Raw genomic sequence first — 17361 nt, 5'->3', positions numbered from 1 at the left:
CATTAGCTGTTTTGTGTCTTGGACACCTGTGAAGCTCCAACTACAGAGACGCATACTACAATAAATGAATTGCTGTTTTTGGCTAATTCATTTAGATTCTTTAACATTCCTTATAAATATTTGAACTGCACACACTGACTAGACATGACCAGCAGGTGGCAGAAGCGAGCAGTGTGAGACCGCAGTGCAGACAGCGATCTGCCTCAGTCTGCTGCAGTGGCCCTCACAACAGTGCCTCCAACAACTGGTGTCTGGGCTCTGCGCACAGCATCAGAAACCTCATCACGTCTCCGTCTAACAGCTAAAGTTGGGTTTAGCTGAACTGATGGAACCCCTGATTTTATCACGGATGATTTATGGGGGCTGTGTGGAGCTGCGGGTGAGTCACAAAAGGGTGGGGAGGGATTGTGAGCCTAAAATAATAAAAATAAATAAATGTGGAGAGGGTGGTTTGTATCCCACTGTGTGTGTGCAGGGAGGGGATGTCGTGCACTCCCGTGACTAAGATAGAGAAATAGTTCAGGGCAGACAGTGTGGAGAAGGAGTGAAACCGCACAATGAAAAATGGGAGCGAAAATAAACCGCACACACTCTTTCTCCTTTCAGTCACAGCACAACAGAGAGCTACAGCAGACCTGGTGGCAAGTGGCAGTGACAAAAACATGACAACCTATCTTCCCTCGTCTTTTTTCTTGGAGAGTGCAGGAGCCAAACTCCTGTCTGGAGTGTATGTGTGTGCGAAGAATGTGTGTACTCTGTGCCGGCGGTGAAAAACTCCATTGTGTCTCTCTGCTCGCCTATGCTAATGTGACTGGGGAGTGTGGGAGCTGATGTAGCACTCGTCGTATTCGAGCAGCATGGAAGTTTTGTTTGCAAATCAGATGGAGCTGCAGAGCGCAGTTTTAATTTCGCCTTCGTCTTCTTCAAGAAGACGCTGAGGAATTCCCGCCTTTGTCAGAAAGCCGATTGTGTTTATCCCTGTACAAAAACACACAGGTGCGCCTGGTACGAGACACCAACAGACTTAACAAAGCCTTACCTTGACACCTTGGATGATTAGTCAGGTCGGCCTTGCCTGGAAGAGAGCAGATAACAAAAAAGGGGGGGGTTAGATGAGTTAATGTTATCATTGGAGGGTGGTGTGTTGTCCTGCGAGTGTGTGTGCGTGCACAGATGTAGGCTGGGCAGGCATGTGAGTGGGAGAGCAGCGAGGCTATTGAGTGTTTGTTTTTTAATGCCCATAGCAAATACATATTGGACAACAGGCTGCTTGCAACCTCTCATGCACAAACACACACTAGCTGTATGCAGTACACACAATAAGCACTGCATCTTTCACACATGCGATGTATTGATCAGTCAGCCCATGTAACCGAGAAGATAATAACCAGGTGACATCATCACTCAACTGTGTCCCATAACATGTAACGTGCGCAGTATGCACTGCAGTATTTTACATTGTACACGTACAGGGTGCAGGTTCAGTTATACACTCTGATTTTGCTTGAAATGACTTAAAAATAGTCCGAATGCTTTGGGGTCCCCTGGGACAGTTACCTCACAGACGCCGTATCTGACCTCGCCTGAGAGGCTCGTGTCCAGGTGTCACTATCTGCCGCTGCGTGCCAGCTCGCCCGCGGCTCGCGCTGGCACTTAAACCAGAATAATTACCGGCTGCCACGGCGCTGTGTCGCCATGGCAACATTTCCTTCTACCCATCGCCGCTATTTATGGTGGTTGAGTGGAAAAAAAGGGAGGAATAAATAAATAAATCTCCGCAGGGATGTTTTGTGAAAGAAACTCGTAGGAGATCACGAGCCTGTAACTGGTGGTTTTGGCGTGTTCAGCACGGTAGGGTATCCTGCTCGACTCAATTTAGCTTCTGTGGATCAAAACTAATCCTGGAACCACTAAGCCAAACTTATGAAATGTCCTTCAGTACTTCAGTGTGTCATGGCAGATTTCAGGCGGTGTTTTCTTGAAAAAGTCAGCAACAGGTTGTAAGGATAGTTTGAGGTTTGAGGAATGAAAGACAGTTCAGACCTCTGTTTTTGGATGCGTGAGTGGTGTGTCAGGAGTGTTAACCAGCCTCTAGACACATGTAAGCAAACCCCACTTTAACACTTAACTTTGGATTTCTCAGATAAGATTTTTCAGTATGACAGGAGCATAAAATTAAAAATACGAAAAGCAAAACACAATAACACAATAGTTTGAAAAGTTCTGAATGTATCCTAGTAAAACGTTACAGGGGTGTAGCCTGAGGTCATCTTTAACTGTCATTTAAATTTGGCTTACATACACCAAGGTCTTCAAGGTCACGAGTGATTTCACTCAGAAACCAAAGGACGCTGCACACATGCGTAACTGCACCTTGTCAATAACAAAGCAGTGAAAGGACAAAGTGTACTCTGTCTATTTTACTCTATATTGGACCATAAATGACAAAATAAACATCATACTGAATGAAATGAATCTTAAAACCAGTAAATGAGACCATGACCTCACCATGAGCCTGTCTACTGAGGTCATAGATCGAGTGATGAGTAGGAGCATTTTCTCATAGACTTCTATACAATCGACACTTTTCCCCAACCAGAGCAGTCACCCCCTGCTGGCCATTAGAAAGACTGCAGATAGCAAGCTTACAACATAAATATAAAACGTCTTTAAGGCACTCCTTCACTCACTTATACAGTCTTAATATTTAGACTTAGAGTAAATTCCTGGCACATGAGGCCATTCCCATACTTTCCACTATTCCAAGGCACCAAACTCTCTCTGCAAAAGTCTTACATTTATCATCTTACTCCCAGAGCAAAAGAAGTTGGATACCACTTTGGGTACCCTGCTGTGTACAAAATATGCGTAGAATAAACCATCCGCTCTGTCATCAAAGCATACTTTTCTTTCCTTAATGCTTCATAAACACTACACATTAAAGCTCCGAGTATCTTTTTCACAGCGGAAAGCTCTCCACAGGCCACCGTTATGTGATACAAGACTTCAAGCCAACGACTACAACTGTGCTTTCTTTTGCTGTCACTCTTCTTTCTCCAAGTGCTCCCTGGCTTTGATGAAAGAAAGCAGAAGCCTTGGAACGGAGACAATCAGTGTGGATGTCTTCTGTTTACACATAATAACTGACTGGAAAAGTCATTTTAGAAGGAATGTGTTTGGAAATTCGAAGGTAAAAGCCCAAATTTTACCCTCACCCAGCTGTCCACACACACTGAGACCTGACATAATCATAAGACAGACCACTGCAGGACTTTATATGCAAGACACCAGAGCCAAAAAGCCATGGCATCTAATCTGAGCTGTGCTGCTCTACAGGAAGAGCGTTTCCCTGACTCTGAGCGTGGGTGTGTGGGAGTTTTGTCTACTGGACAGGTCACTGGCAGGGAAATGCAGAGAAGAAAAATTTGCATCCACAGGCGAAAGCGGCGCTTCGGTTTCCATGTATACTCTCGCAGCACGTGTGACACCTCCCTCTGCAGGGTCCTCTGGGTGCATGCAGATGGGGAAGGTTTACAGCTGGATGTCTGCAGCGAAATGAGCCCAGGGAAAGCTTCTGAAAGGACAGCCAGAGGCATTTCCACAATAATAAATAATCGAGTTTTCGGGAGAGAAAGAGCCTCCACTTTCTTCAAGAAGTCGTGCTCGTGTGGAGCTCTGCAGGAAACCCAAGTAACCTTTCAAACATCATAAAAGGAGCTAGAGAGGGGTTTATTGCAAACAATGAGGACTTCTGCTTCTGAACATCATTCTCCACTGATGGGAGTGGGGGTCATTATGCAGAATCCATCTTTACAATAGGAGTATATAAAAAAGATTATAATTTTCGGTGACCTTTCTGACCAGTAGGATTACAACAATGCACTTTGGGGCAGGGGCTAAACATAATCCAAAGATATATATATATATATTTTAACCACGAGAATACAGTTGGTGTGGGAATCACAGAGTAAAGCCCCATTCCTACAGGATTAGTATCCCCAGGGGACTTCATGTGATTTAGAAATTACCCCTAACGTCTGTGCTTCGTGCAGCACATTTGCACGGGAAAAAACAAAGGCTGCATTTTACTCAGATTTACTGACATCTGTGTTTGCTACCCACAGACTCTAATCTGATATGAACAGGCTGCCACATAATAGCTTTTAAACATGCTGAATGCTGCCTTGCACGTCCGCCTGCATAGTGCCACACGCCCTCCTCCTGCCATCCAAACTTTAATTTCATGGAGCAGTCACACCAGATTATGATCACCGGTAGCTTTCACAGCTAATAGACGTTGCTAGAGGTAAGTAACGCTATGCAAATACTGCAAAACATAATAATTAACATAAACATTTTTTTTAAACATCTGGCACATGGCAGTGATTTAAATCAAACTGTTTTAACTGTGCAGACGTGAACACGGTAGTCACACTTTGAAGGAGGTGGTCTGTGGCCCGTTCCAAATAAAAACTGATGGCTAGAACATGATCTGAACCTGATTTATGCTGCAAGTCTGAGCTAAACGTGGTATACAGACACACTCAAAAAAAGGGATTCTTCACCCAAAAGTAGCAGCTGGAGCTTTTCTATGTAAAGTTATGCAACTGTATGGTTTTCCTCCAGGTCCTACGTGTAATTAATGACTCTAAATTAGCTGTAGGTGTAAGGCACTTAAAATGTCATTAAGCAATAAACATAAATATTTCTCATTCCATTCCTGCTGTATAATACACTGTCTGTGCATTAATGTTAGTCCACTTCAGTAATCTGGGCATTTGATTTGCTCTGACTTGCTGTCCACGTTTTTTTCCTGTGTGAGTTTTGTCCTCGCTTACTTTCAGTTCATGCCATCCTCATTCACTTGATAAGCACTGATAAGAGGAGTCACAGAGACTCTGCTAAGTCGAATCCCTTTGGAGCGCCTTCATGATTTAATAAAAAACGTCGATACTTCGTGCCAGTGTATCGATTATTCAGATACATTGCGACATTGCCATGCTTCTTTTGTCTCACCCCTGAAATACTGTGTTTACCAAATGTGCTCTAAAGCCATCTCGATAAAGTGGAAAGCAGCAATATGCTTGCAATGCCTCCCTTTGCTGGCATAATAGCATCAGAGTAATGTGGACATGGTTAAGGGAAACTGATGACCTCCTAGTCTTCCCAATCAGTGCAAATGAAATTTGCATGCACGCACACACACATTAGTATACAGAAGCACACATAGGCAGCATTATCATGATAAACACAGAGATGCATGCAGACACTCCTGCAGGCTGTGTCAAAGCAGAAAAAAAAATGCTCCATGAAATCCAAACACACTACTGAGCATCTTGTGACTTGACCGGAGGGCCATTTGCTCGGTGGAGGGGGTGAGATAGATGGGGGAGGGGAGGAGAAGGATGGGGGACTGATGTCAAGGGTTAAGAATTGAAGATGAAAAAGGGAAAAAGAAGCAAAACAAGTGTACGGTGTAGAAAAAAGAAAAAGATGTAGAAAAACCACAGCTACTAGAAGAAATAAAGAAGGGGGAGGAGTAAAATAAAAGCCGAGACAAAAATACATGGCGAGAAAAAGCAGAAAGACCGCATAGGCAAGCAGTAGTTCACTGTGACACACACACACACCCATCCCCAGAGAGGGTAGATGAAATACAACTCCCCGACAGGATGCAGTGCAACAAGGGACCCTGCCCCTGACTGAGACAATGCAATTAAATGCACGCACACATGCACAGAAACGCCTGCAGGTGCTGCAGGATCTGCTTACTCAAATCCATCACTGCAACTGAAGAAACCGTCAAGTTTCAGTTCAGGAAAGTGTGTGTGTGTGTGTGTGTGTGTGTGTGTGTGTGTGTGTGTGTGTGTGTGTGTGTGTGTGTGTGTGTGTGTGCAATCCAGGCCTTGCACAGTCTAACTCACTGATCGCTGCATACGCCCGCATGAGCCAAAGCAATGGTGCGTCCCCATGAAAACAGGTGCTTGCGATCAAGAGACATAAGAGTGTTGCCATGGCAACACCAGCCATCCTAAGGGTTAATGGTTTTAGTCTGAGAAATTGATCTATCCTCCCTAAATGGGGAAATTGAAACTGCATAATTTAGCAAGGCTGCCTCATTTTCTCTCTCTCATATTACAAATTTGCGTGCGTGCGTGTGTATTTGTTATAGATTCACCCACAAGATGACGACCCTCCTTCTTACAAGCTGCAGTAACTATATCTGCTGGCGGTAGCATTCACAATCATTTCCCACCGGGGACATGTAAGTGAAATATGAAGCATGTAAACGTTTTGTAATGATCCAAAGAGATTAAAGGAAATGCACAAAGGTGCAAAACCAACCAATCTTACATCGTCTAAGTCCACAGGGTTACATTTACACATGTATCTTCTTTTTTAACTTTCTTATACAGAATCTTAAGAAAAAAGGGGGCTAATTTTAACAGTTCACTGCCAACTCCCTTCTTCCTGAATCCCAAACAGCTGCAGGGCTACAGAAACAGCAACATGTGTCTTAAGCTTTCACCAGAAATGACACATCTTCTTTCTCCCAAAGCTTTTCCCTGACCTGTCCTGACCTCGCGGAGCCACTGCAGTACACAGAGGCTCTGGGCATATGTGCGAGGATTGTGTAAACATGCGTGCGCGTCTGTAAAATCTGCCTCCACTTAATGTCACACTACCCCATGGGAAAAGCCACATTTCCTGCCTTCCTGTGCCAGTTTTCCGTGGTGACCCCAAAGTCTTTTTAGAGGCCCAGGGAGATTTCTTTCAAACGCACTCGGAAATGCAGCTGAACCAGAAGCTGCCGGGCTCTAATTGGATGGGCAATAAGCATTGATTTGATTGCCTGGCTGGATAACCTCTGGCATTCTGGGAGCTAACAAAACATGTTTTCTTTGCGGCAAAGGGAAGATCTCAGGTTCACAAACTGTATCCTGAGCAAAATTCACACATTTTTGCCATCAGAGGTAGACTATCCTCCCCTTTTTCTTACTTTATCTGCTCCTTTATCTTCTTCTTCTCCTTTTCTTGCCAAAGCCCCAGGCAGCTGCTCTGCATGTAAATCATTAGGACTTGAGTCCGTGAGCGTTTGTTCAATTAACCTCAACAATGTTTGTCTGTGTGCAGCACGGAAAACACAAACTATTAAAAGAATATTCACTCACAAATACTGCAAGCATCTCGATTTCACTTCTGCTTCGTTTCCTCCCTTTCCTTCCCTTCTTTCCTCCTCATGGTGAACAGCTTTCTCGACCTCGCTCAGTTGCCTCCTCCTACTTGCGATTAATCTTTAGCTTTCCACTGTTTTTCTCTCACACACACACACTCCCTCCGCTGAAAAGCAGAAGTGTACTCTTGCTGTCAAAAACATCACCTATCTACAACATATACTGTAACTGTCTGCTGCCCTAAACTCCCCTCTGAATGTGACAAACGCGTGCTTGTGGTTTTTTTGCTTCTCTGCAGGAAAAAGCAAACTGAAATTTCAAGAAGCAAGCTACGATCTGCACCACAAGCCTCCACGCGCGCCTCGACAAAGCAACTTTTATTATCCCCGCTCGGGCATTAAAGACGTCTGCCGTTGTTTCAAATTGATTAGCTCGGTGTCGGCGGCGCTGCGCGCCTAATAATAAGATGCTGAAGCACAAAAACAACTTTAGTAATTGTGCAGCCGACCAGCTTACAGCAATTAAACAAACCAGCCGGGCGTGTCATCCAAATATGTAAATGGAGGCATGCTGCCTTTAATGAAAAGAAAAAAAGGAGATGGATTGTTTTAACGATTTCAGGGATTGTCACTCACATCGTAAGTGACCTTCTTGGCAAACACTGACGGTGGGCTGGAGGGGCAGAAGGAGGGTGGGGGGATTGAACTCTGGGAATTTGAGGAGGGACAGCCTGGATGTGGGCTGTAAAGTGTGCCTGTTTTTGTGTGTGCAAACATGTGCCGTGGCTTGTTTTGACTCCTGCTCCCGGCCCAGAAATTAGGAAATCAGATTTATTCAACTCCGAACGACCGCATGCATAAAATTTCTCCATCACTGTCATCCCCAGATGAAGATTATCACCGGGGGCGAGCGAGGAGTAGATATGACCGCATCATTATTCAGTGGCATTGGCCCTTTATGTGTTGAATAGCTGCCAAGATAAAGGGATTATCAGGGTGGATGGAATAGGATGAAGGGTGCTCTGTGTGTGTGTGTGTGTGTGTGTGTGTGTGTGTGTGTGTGTGTGTGTGTGTGTGTGGGGGGGGGAAATCCACTGAGGTAATTCATTCTAAAAGCTGCTAATGATATGCAACAGATGCCTGTTCTCGCTCCGGCGAACGTGCGCACACACAACCCCATGCACATTTATCACACTGAGGTGACACATGGACAACCCAGACGCACACTTTCACTGTCAGAGATGCGAGCAGCCACAGATGTAATTCTTTCTTCTTCAAAGCCTTGAAACCACCCTCCGAAGCTGCCGCTGCTTCTGCTCTGAAAATTGCCACATGCCACTTCATTTATCTCCCCTTGTGACACCAACCCTTTTGGACAAAAGACACAGGCCAAAAAAAGGATTAACGGAGGTGTGCGCCTGCGACTGAAATGGAAATGTGATCCATCTTTACGAGGCTCGGACAACAGCAGGGGCGGGTTTATTAGATGACCCAGACGGTGCCATTGGTGGTGGTGGGGTGGGTCTGAGCCTCTCGAAAGGCTTCTATAACACATTGGGGCTTAAGTAGAAAGTCTGCTTTGCTAATTGGTGTACGTGTGCGCTTTGAAAGGAGTACCAGGAGGCGTGCTGTCATGGCCTCTGACCTTTAAGAGCAACACATTTTTCAGACATGCTTTAACAGGCTGGTAATTTTCACACAAATGCACGTACGAGCCTTATCCAACCCTTTCCGGCTCTGCTGGTTTTACCCCCTCTTCCACATCCTATGTTTTGTCTTTTTCCCCCCCAGTTTCCTGCCATTTATATCCCTGCTCTTGTCCAATCTCAGTCCCATTTGTCAACCCTGGCTTTTAACAATCTGCAGTTAAACCTTTTCGGCTGCACTTTCAGAAGCCTCGTCCCTCTTTGGAGCTCGCCATCGCATATTCAACACGTCTTCTAGCTGGACCATAAAGATATGGTAAAATATGGAAGCCTGCAGGAACTCAAAGGGCACATCTACAATCAGGAGCAGCCGGCAGGTGGGGAGTGGGGGGTGGAAACAAATGGCAACCCCCATCCTACCCCCCATGCCAAGCAGGGGGGTAGGATGCTGCAAGACGTGGCAACCTTCAGACGGCTATCTTCAGATTTCTGGTTAAATTCAAGCAGCACACGCCTGAGCAACACACGAAGATTGCAACAGCACAGATGAAGCTCTGCCTTCACCGTTTTCACAATTCCATTTGATTTCTCATTTCACAGATCAGAGGTTATTCCATTTTTCATAGCGGTGAGCGGAGAGGGGACTTCCAAACAGAGAGTAGGAAAATCAAAAGCAGATATGGAGAGAATATGCACAAAATTATTGTTTTTGTTAACAAAGTCTATATTTTTTGACTTTTGGGAAATATGCTTATTCACTTGTGACTCTTGAGTCTTTATGGTAAACATACACTTTCAACCTGACACTGCCGGAGGTTTCTTCCTGTTAAAAGGAAGTTCTTCCTTTCCATTGTCGCCAAAGTGCTTACCTTACAATATTAAATGGCCTGTATTTATATAGCGCTTTTACTAGTCCCTAAGGACCCCAAAGCGCTTTACATATCCAGTCATCCACCCATTGGTGATGGCAGCTACATTGTAGCCACAGCCACCCTGGGGCGCACTGACAGAGGCGAGGCTGCCGGACACTGGCGCCACCAGGCCCTCTGACCACCACCAGTAGGCAACGGGTGAAGTGTCTTGCCCAAGGACACAAGGACCGAGACTGCCCGAGCCGGGGCTCGAACCGGCAACCTTGCGATTACAAGGCGAACTCCCAACTCTTGAGCGACGATCGTCCCACAAGCCACGATCGCCCCCACCTTGAGACAACTGCTGTTGTGAAATCTGTTTGTAATTCAGTCAAAAGACTGAGACACAGCTACCTGCTGAGCGTTTAACATGATGCCGCTTGTCTACGAACCGGTTGAGGAGATGATGATGACAGGGTGTTTGTAGGCCCCGTGAAGCTCTTTAATACACTACTCACAATGAAACTTTATAAAATATGCACAGTGTAATCAAAACAGGAACCTTTGTTGAGACTTTGAGGTTTTAAAACACTTTTACTTACCAATATTTCTAACCTAGGTAGCTGCAGCAGGCTGCCTGCAGCCTCCAGCAGAGACTTAATTATGCTCTGAACGTAACAGGCACAACTGAAGCCAAAAACTGCATAATCCCACTGCTGAACCCTGTGTCGTCAACACACTATTGCTCAGCTACATGAACTAGAGGGCCAAAGCGTGTATAATAAATATGTAACATGGTAGAATATTTATTTACAAAGCAGCAGTGGCTGCCACAGCCCTTCTCAAATCAGTTAATGGGGGCGGCTCTGTGTGTCCCCAGGGAGGGCTGAAAACCAAATGAACCAGCTGAATGTGCATCAGAGCAGTAAACAGGATGCCGGCTGGTGGCAGAAAATCTGCTGTCAGTCACACACACACACACACACACACACACACACACACACACACACACACACACACACACACACACACACACACACACACAAAGCCACACTCGGGAATTTAGACTCAAAAAATACACCGAAAATGGTCACGCACACAGAGTCATTGGAATAGAGATGAACCAATTAGCAAGTGGCAGACATCAGCGTGACAGAACGAGGTGGAGGCAGAGAGGAGTGAGTGATGAGAAAGAATATATTAGAGCGCGCTCAGTGTGCGGGCAGCCGGCCGAGAGGAAAATGCAAGTGAGGCACCTTCACACTCTGACACTTTCAAGGAAGCTGAGGTGGCCAGTGGCAAATCCACCCTGCCGCAGTGGGTGGATAATGTGGCAAGATGTGATGTGAGCAGAGAGCAGGACACACACAGAGGTGACACTCACTGATATTATTCACAGACGTGTACGGACATAGAAAGGTGAAACGTGGAGGAAAAACCTGTTTTATACCATCAGAACTGCTTAGTGGAGGGTCCCTAGCTTACAAAACTACACCTCCCACACCTTTCTTACTTTGCCTCAGGGCGGTGCTTCATATAGGAATGCAGAGCCTGCAGACTTTAAGTCAAATCAGGCCGTATAAACTGTACCTTAACTCGAAATCACGGCAGTATCTGTTTAGGGAGGCCAACAAATTTTGATGATAATTATTATGGAGAAAAAAGAATATTAAATGTATGTTTTTAGCACGGTGATGCAGACACCTTCTTGCCTCACAGGAAGAAGATCCTGTGAGGCCGGTTTCTCTATGCTTGTGTGGGTTGTCTCCACGTACTCTAGCAGTCCAAAGAGATGCACGGGTCAGGTTAATTGTCTGCTGAGTGTCAGCATGAATGGTTGTCTGTCCTTCCAGGGTCTACCCTGCCTTTAGTCCTATGACAGCTGGGAACGTTTCCGTCCACCTGCAACTTGACTTGAATATGAAGATGGATGGATATTTTTATACCAAATGAAGCACTTATTGTTTATCTACTCAGCTGTGATAGTTTTCTGCCACAGGTGCTCAGAATGATCTAAAAAACAAAGCCAAAGGTGGGGCTTAACGGACACCATTTTTTCTGAGGGGCAATTACACATTACATCTTTTATTTATGTAGTGATGTATCCAGGTTTCTCCTGGTATGTGGAACGGAAAATGACTTGACTAGTTCTTTCTTTTAGAGGACGTGTGGATGTTTTATCACTAAGCTGATGTTGATTTTTAGCACACCTGACATGTTCACCAGGTAATATTCCCTAATTGATGGATGATCGAATGCTACCTGAAGTAAACGTTTGTAAAATTGTGTGTGGGTGATAATATGAAAATTGTTTTGTACCTGATAAAGGTGAGCTAGTCTGAAGCTTTGTGACTCAATAAAATAGTGGTAAGTGGGAGAATGTGCAGAAGTTAAAGTTCTAAGACTTGTGCAAACTCCTCTGCGCGCACAGACGTCAGAATGCACACTCCTCTCGAGTGCCCCTTAAAATCAAGAGCCCTTACAATACAGCGTTTGTAAACGACCTCTCAACGCTCCTGACCGCCAACTCATATTAGACCATTAGCAGTGCCCTGGAGACTTAACACACTGCACAACAGAACCACTCTACATCGCCCTGACCCCACCAGTGCTGCTGATGGAGATTTTATTTCTTGTTGACATCACCCGGGGTGAAACGCGTAATACATACGACACGGTATGGTGCTAAAGCTTTATGACTTCCTGAGTGTCTAGCAGTTATTGTAAGCCAGACTATCAGGACAGACAGGATGCTTAGTGTAGCTCTGAAGGTTTTCCCAAAGGAGGAAGTCAATTAAAGAAAAGCCAACACGATCTCCTTAAAGAGAAGCTGAGTGAACGAAAGCATCTCTTGGATTTCTTTATCTCCTGCAGACTTTAAAAACAAAAGACCCTAAATACCATGAAAATGCAATTCAAAAGAAAGCATGCGATCTGAAGATTAAGAGGGAGATAGAAAAGGCACCCAGTCTGCCGTAAGCTGACGCAGCAAGGAGCACAAAATCATCTCTTGAGGAGGAATTAACAGCGTGAACAAGGCCATAGACGAGATTGCAGATAAGCTGCTTTGGGTACAAAAATGACATTTGCAATCCCCTGACTTCCTACAACAAATTTGTTGTGTAATACTTTCCTAGAAGCCTCCATTAGTAGACCGAGCATGGAAGGATGACAAATCAAGAACTTTAATTCCAAATGTCATTTTTAAATAAACCCCTATGCTACAAATAAACACCACATTCCCAGAATTCAGTTAAAGAGTCCATCGGGATGTGCGCTCGGTTGTGTGTAAGTAGGGCTTCACTTTCCAAATGTTTTCCAGAGAGACCTCTGAGAATATCACAGACGCCAATGCCTTCCCAGGCGCTCCAGCACAGGATCCGAAGAAACAGAGAGAGGGATTCCCGTGAGGAATGCCTGGAATGTAAACAGGCCACCCACGCAAAATGAAATCACACATCCTTTTCTCTGCATCAGAGGCCGTGAGATGACGGCCTCAGCTGGAAAAAGATGCCCCAGAGAGCAGTGCAGTTTGTCCTTCTGGTTTACCCCTTTCATCCGCACACATCCCTCCAAAAAAGAAAAAAAAATCCCATGAGAGGCTCCAGGAATGCAAATGCATGCTGGGAAATGTGTCGACCTTCATCCTTTCATTGCAGCAAACACCCTCTGTGCAAAGTGTTGCAGAGTTATGGTCTTAGAAGAAGAGCTCTCGTAATCTCGCCTACACACAAACTATATACACACAAGAGGCAGCTGTAATTAGAGTGTAGTGGTCAGCCGTCAAAATTTGAAGCTTTCTTTATGAACCCTCCCTGGTTTTAACACCTTCTCAGCCATATGACACCGCTGCTGTTATTAGTCCTATGGCCCACATAACCACCTGCTCCAGAAATGACTTTCTGGGTCGCCGGGGGATTACTGTAGGGCTAATGCAGCAGCACACCAGCAGTCCTGGGGGCCACAAATGGGTCAAATACTGCTTGCTTCATTTCAACAGCATCATAAACAATAAAACGTGCAACAGTGACACTCAGAGCTCCTTCCTTTGAGACCTGAAATCCACCAGGGGGCTCTGTGCAATTAATTAGTAGGAGCGAATGTAGGCAAGCGAAAGTAAACAGTGGCTAATTTCCTGTGTTTTAACTGCTCGTGGCCTTGCTCGGTGGCTATTCCTGCTGTTTAGCCGAGTGGCGTTAGCCACCGCCCCGCCCCCCGTGCATGTGGCCGCGACAGTTATTGTTCTGCTGCAAGGCCGCTAACAAACAGCCAGCTGGAGCCCGTGTTGTTGTGGCTAAATGAGCCACAACTGCCTTTAAAAAAAATCCACAACAACCCGGCAAGCGTTTGAAGTCGCCCGCCTGCGAAAGGGTGGATTCCTTATTGTTTAAAACTGGAGATTCCTTCTTTAGCAAGGAGGGAAACCATGTTTTCATTTCAGCTTTCATGTCCTTTTTATAGAGTGTTTTGTCTGCTATGAAAGTGCTGACACATGAGGAACAAGGAACAACATCTGAGGAAATACAAAAGGCGGAGACGATCGCATGAAGGCAGGGAAAGTAAAACCTATTTTTAACTTTAAACAGTTCATCTGGAGTGGAAAAACATGGCAGACTTACAGTGTGTAATGTTTAAGGTTTACTTAAAAGCTCCCTTTTCACTGGTTCCTATTTAGCACTAATTAAAAGGAGACTGGAGAAGTAAGCAACACGATAAAACAACACACATCCTATGGTAATAAAGGCCTTTACTGCATGGTCATCGAGGACCATTAAATTATCCAGCCTGCATTAGTAAAAGCGTCCAGCTGAGAGGCCTTTCATGTCAAGCTCTCTTAAGGTAAAAGAAGTTAGAACAGATGTCTGGAGTTATTCCAAAAGGCCACCAGCTGATCTTCAAAGATGAACTGACTACTGAGCTGCTGAGCACCTCAATCTATAACGCCCCTCGAAGGAAAGTGTAGACTTTAAAGCTGCAAGAAAAACACTGGATGCTTTACACACTTAGAAAAACACAAGTGAACACAGACAAACTCGTGATGACTGAATAACTGGTTGACACATTGAGCTGTTGGTCCACATGATGGTTTGGTAATGAGCTCCGTGGCCTGATTCGGAGATTTAGTGACTGGAGCGTGACACCGTTTCTGAGGGAATGTGGATTTTATTGATTTTGAAGTTTGAAGTCAAAGCAAAGACGAGGAAGTCCTCGAGTGGAAACTGATGTGTGACATATGTTACAACCTGGACTCGAACACGCAAGAAAATGAGATTCATTAAACCAGTGACCCACGAAGAGGCGCCGCCGGAGATGCAACTGCACTCACTAGTCCATGAGCCACCCGTCTTACTGTTGACTGTCATTAAACTTTCATGGGTTTTTCCCATTTTAATCTTTTTAAAATGATTTCTTATGAGCTATTTGGTGTTATCTTAATGTGGTTATTATATCTTTCTATTTTTAAACTTGTGCTTTCTGTTCTGTATGTTTTTATAATGTTACTCCATCTACATCGACTCCTTTTTAAATGTGCTGTTTGAATAAAAGTGACTACCATTAAATACTGAATATGCTATCTGCAAGTGTTATTCTCAGCTTTAATGGCTAAACATCTGTCAGCGTCTAGCCTTACACAGACTAAATTATTGAACTGAACTGGAAAAATAATAATAGGTAATGACAATAATGCAATTAGTTACAGTCCTTTAAACAACGGAAAAAATCCACAATGGACATTAAGAATGAATGCAAAACAAAAAAAGTGCAGTTTGTACTTCAGAACATTAATGTTTTCAATATACCAATATACTCGTTCTTTATATTTGGAGAGAAATACGAGTGAGGTGGAGTGATTTATTGAAACGTGCAAACATACGGAGTTTGTACAATTTTAACTACTCTCTTTGGCTTCCTGAAGGACTTTTAAAGATCTTTTTTTGATGTTGGCTAACTTTTGTTTCATTTTCTATCAAAATGATCCCACGCTGCTTCAATAATCTCGAGGTCCGGGCTCTGGGGAGGTCAATCCCACTGTGCATTTTTTTCTACCTAGGTATGCTTTTAATGCACAGGCAGTGTGTTTGGGATCATTGTCATGCTGAAAAATTAAGCTGTTGCCAATCAGACATTGTTCCAGCCCCAAACCATGACAGCCTCCACCGTGTTTTACAGTTTCAGACCTCTTCCGTACACACAGATGGTGATCTTCAGTCCAGTTCTTGTAATTTGGAATACCGGTTTTCCTTCTTTAAGAATTGCTTCTTGACAGCCACCCTTCCACTGAGACTATTTCAGATCAACTAAATGTCCAGATCTCACAGGAATGTCAGATACTGTTGATCTGCCTAGATAGTTTTTTTAAAGCCTGACACTTCTTCTTTTGTCCTCCACTTCTCCAGTTTTTTAAGGACACACTGTGCCGAGAATTCAGAATATCACTCTGAAAGTCACTGTGTTGGTGCAAAGAATTCTCTTTTCTATCTGTCAAACTGTGGATCTTTATCATTTTCATAGATTCAACTAAAGGAATAGGAACATAGTGTGTTTCGTGACAGGCTGCTAATAACAAGGTGACTAAAGATACTATTTAAAATTGGTTCTTTGGTAAATTGTCTGTGACGTGTAGACATTACACCAGCTCTTTGAAGCAGGTGCCTTCGCTATTCATAGGTCAGAAGACTTTTGCATAGTATTGTGTGTTATGTGAAAAAATCTTCATCAGTTAAACATAGTATGACACATTTAAGTCTCCTAAGATTTATATATGAAACAAAAACATTCACAATTGGATGGAAGGAAAAATTCTCCTCCGCAGGGATCAGCTGAGTGATGTAATCAAGTACTACACCCCGTGTGCAGTCACATATGTGTGAACATGCACGCTGCATAACAAACAACCAGGGATCAAGAATAGCTTGTTAACATCCCATCTTATGTTCAGAGGTCGAAAAAAACAACACTCTCCCCGGGTCTTATTATCGCCTGGCACGCTGCCTTGCACCAAAGCAGCGTTTCCCAATAACAGGCTATAAAAATGACAATGCGCATCGACGGCCTCAGAGACACTCGGGGAGACGCTCCAGAGGATATAAAGCAACTTTGAAGTGTGACGCTGTGGCGCATGAGAGATGACACATCCACAAGCGCGTACATGCTCCCGCAGATGCAATACATATCGATAATCCCAGACGACTGGCTGGCTTTGTACGTCAGCGGCGTGTGTCTGGGGCGTGTGTGTTTATGTCTAAGTGCGGGGTTGGCCGCATGACAAATCTGCAAAGAGCAGAACGTATGAACGTCGTGAGAGTTACAGGTCACTAGAAGAGCATTAGCATAATCCTATGATAAGTCACGAGTAACTACATAGTAATTATGTAATTATTAGAAGGTTTAAACCTATGTTTAGCCACAATATGACGTGCATTCAATTATCTGTCATGTGCAAACACAGGCAGCTTGGTCAGTATCTGTGAGGCTTACCTAAGTAAACAACTCTCTATGCAGGGTTTATCTCCAGGACAAAACATTAAATGCTGCTAACATTTGGTGTAATCAAAAGAAGGCTTTCATGAAGCAACACTCATGTTGTGTAGTAAAGGCTTTTGTGTTGTTTGTGTCTGTCACCAGGTAGACTGTGACTAAAGAGGTACCAGTTGCTTTGAATGCCGCAGGAACGAGTCACTGACTGCAA

At 44.3% G+C, this 17361-nt stretch overlaps 1 protein-coding gene across 4 annotated transcripts in view; it reads right to left on the bottom strand.

Annotated features, from left to right (window-relative positions):
• pag1 (phosphoprotein membrane anchor with glycosphingolipid microdomains 1) overlaps window positions 1-17361 on the bottom strand; it is a 61180-nt gene that overhangs the window by 20910 nt on the left and 22909 nt on the right. For 3 of the 4 annotated variants that reach the window (XM_085445638.1, XM_085445636.1, XM_085445640.1), the window contains exon 3: window positions 1040-1075. The gene's annotated coding sequence lies outside the window, so the exon portion shown is untranslated. Of the gene's footprint in view, window positions 1-1039; window positions 1076-7172; window positions 7193-17361 lie in introns of those variants that run through there. The other variant, XM_085445639.1, reaches the window with a different exon arrangement.

This window comes from Copadichromis virginalis, linkage group LG22, assembly GCF_057382275.1.
Source record: "Copadichromis virginalis isolate Kocher_CV1m ecotype Utaka linkage group LG22, C_Virginalis_male_GT1.1, whole genome shotgun sequence".
NCBI lineage: Eukaryota > Metazoa > Chordata > Actinopteri > Cichliformes > Cichlidae > Copadichromis > Copadichromis virginalis.
The sequence above is the reverse complement of the archived record's forward strand: the minus strand, read 5'-3'. Positions and strand labels throughout refer to the sequence as shown.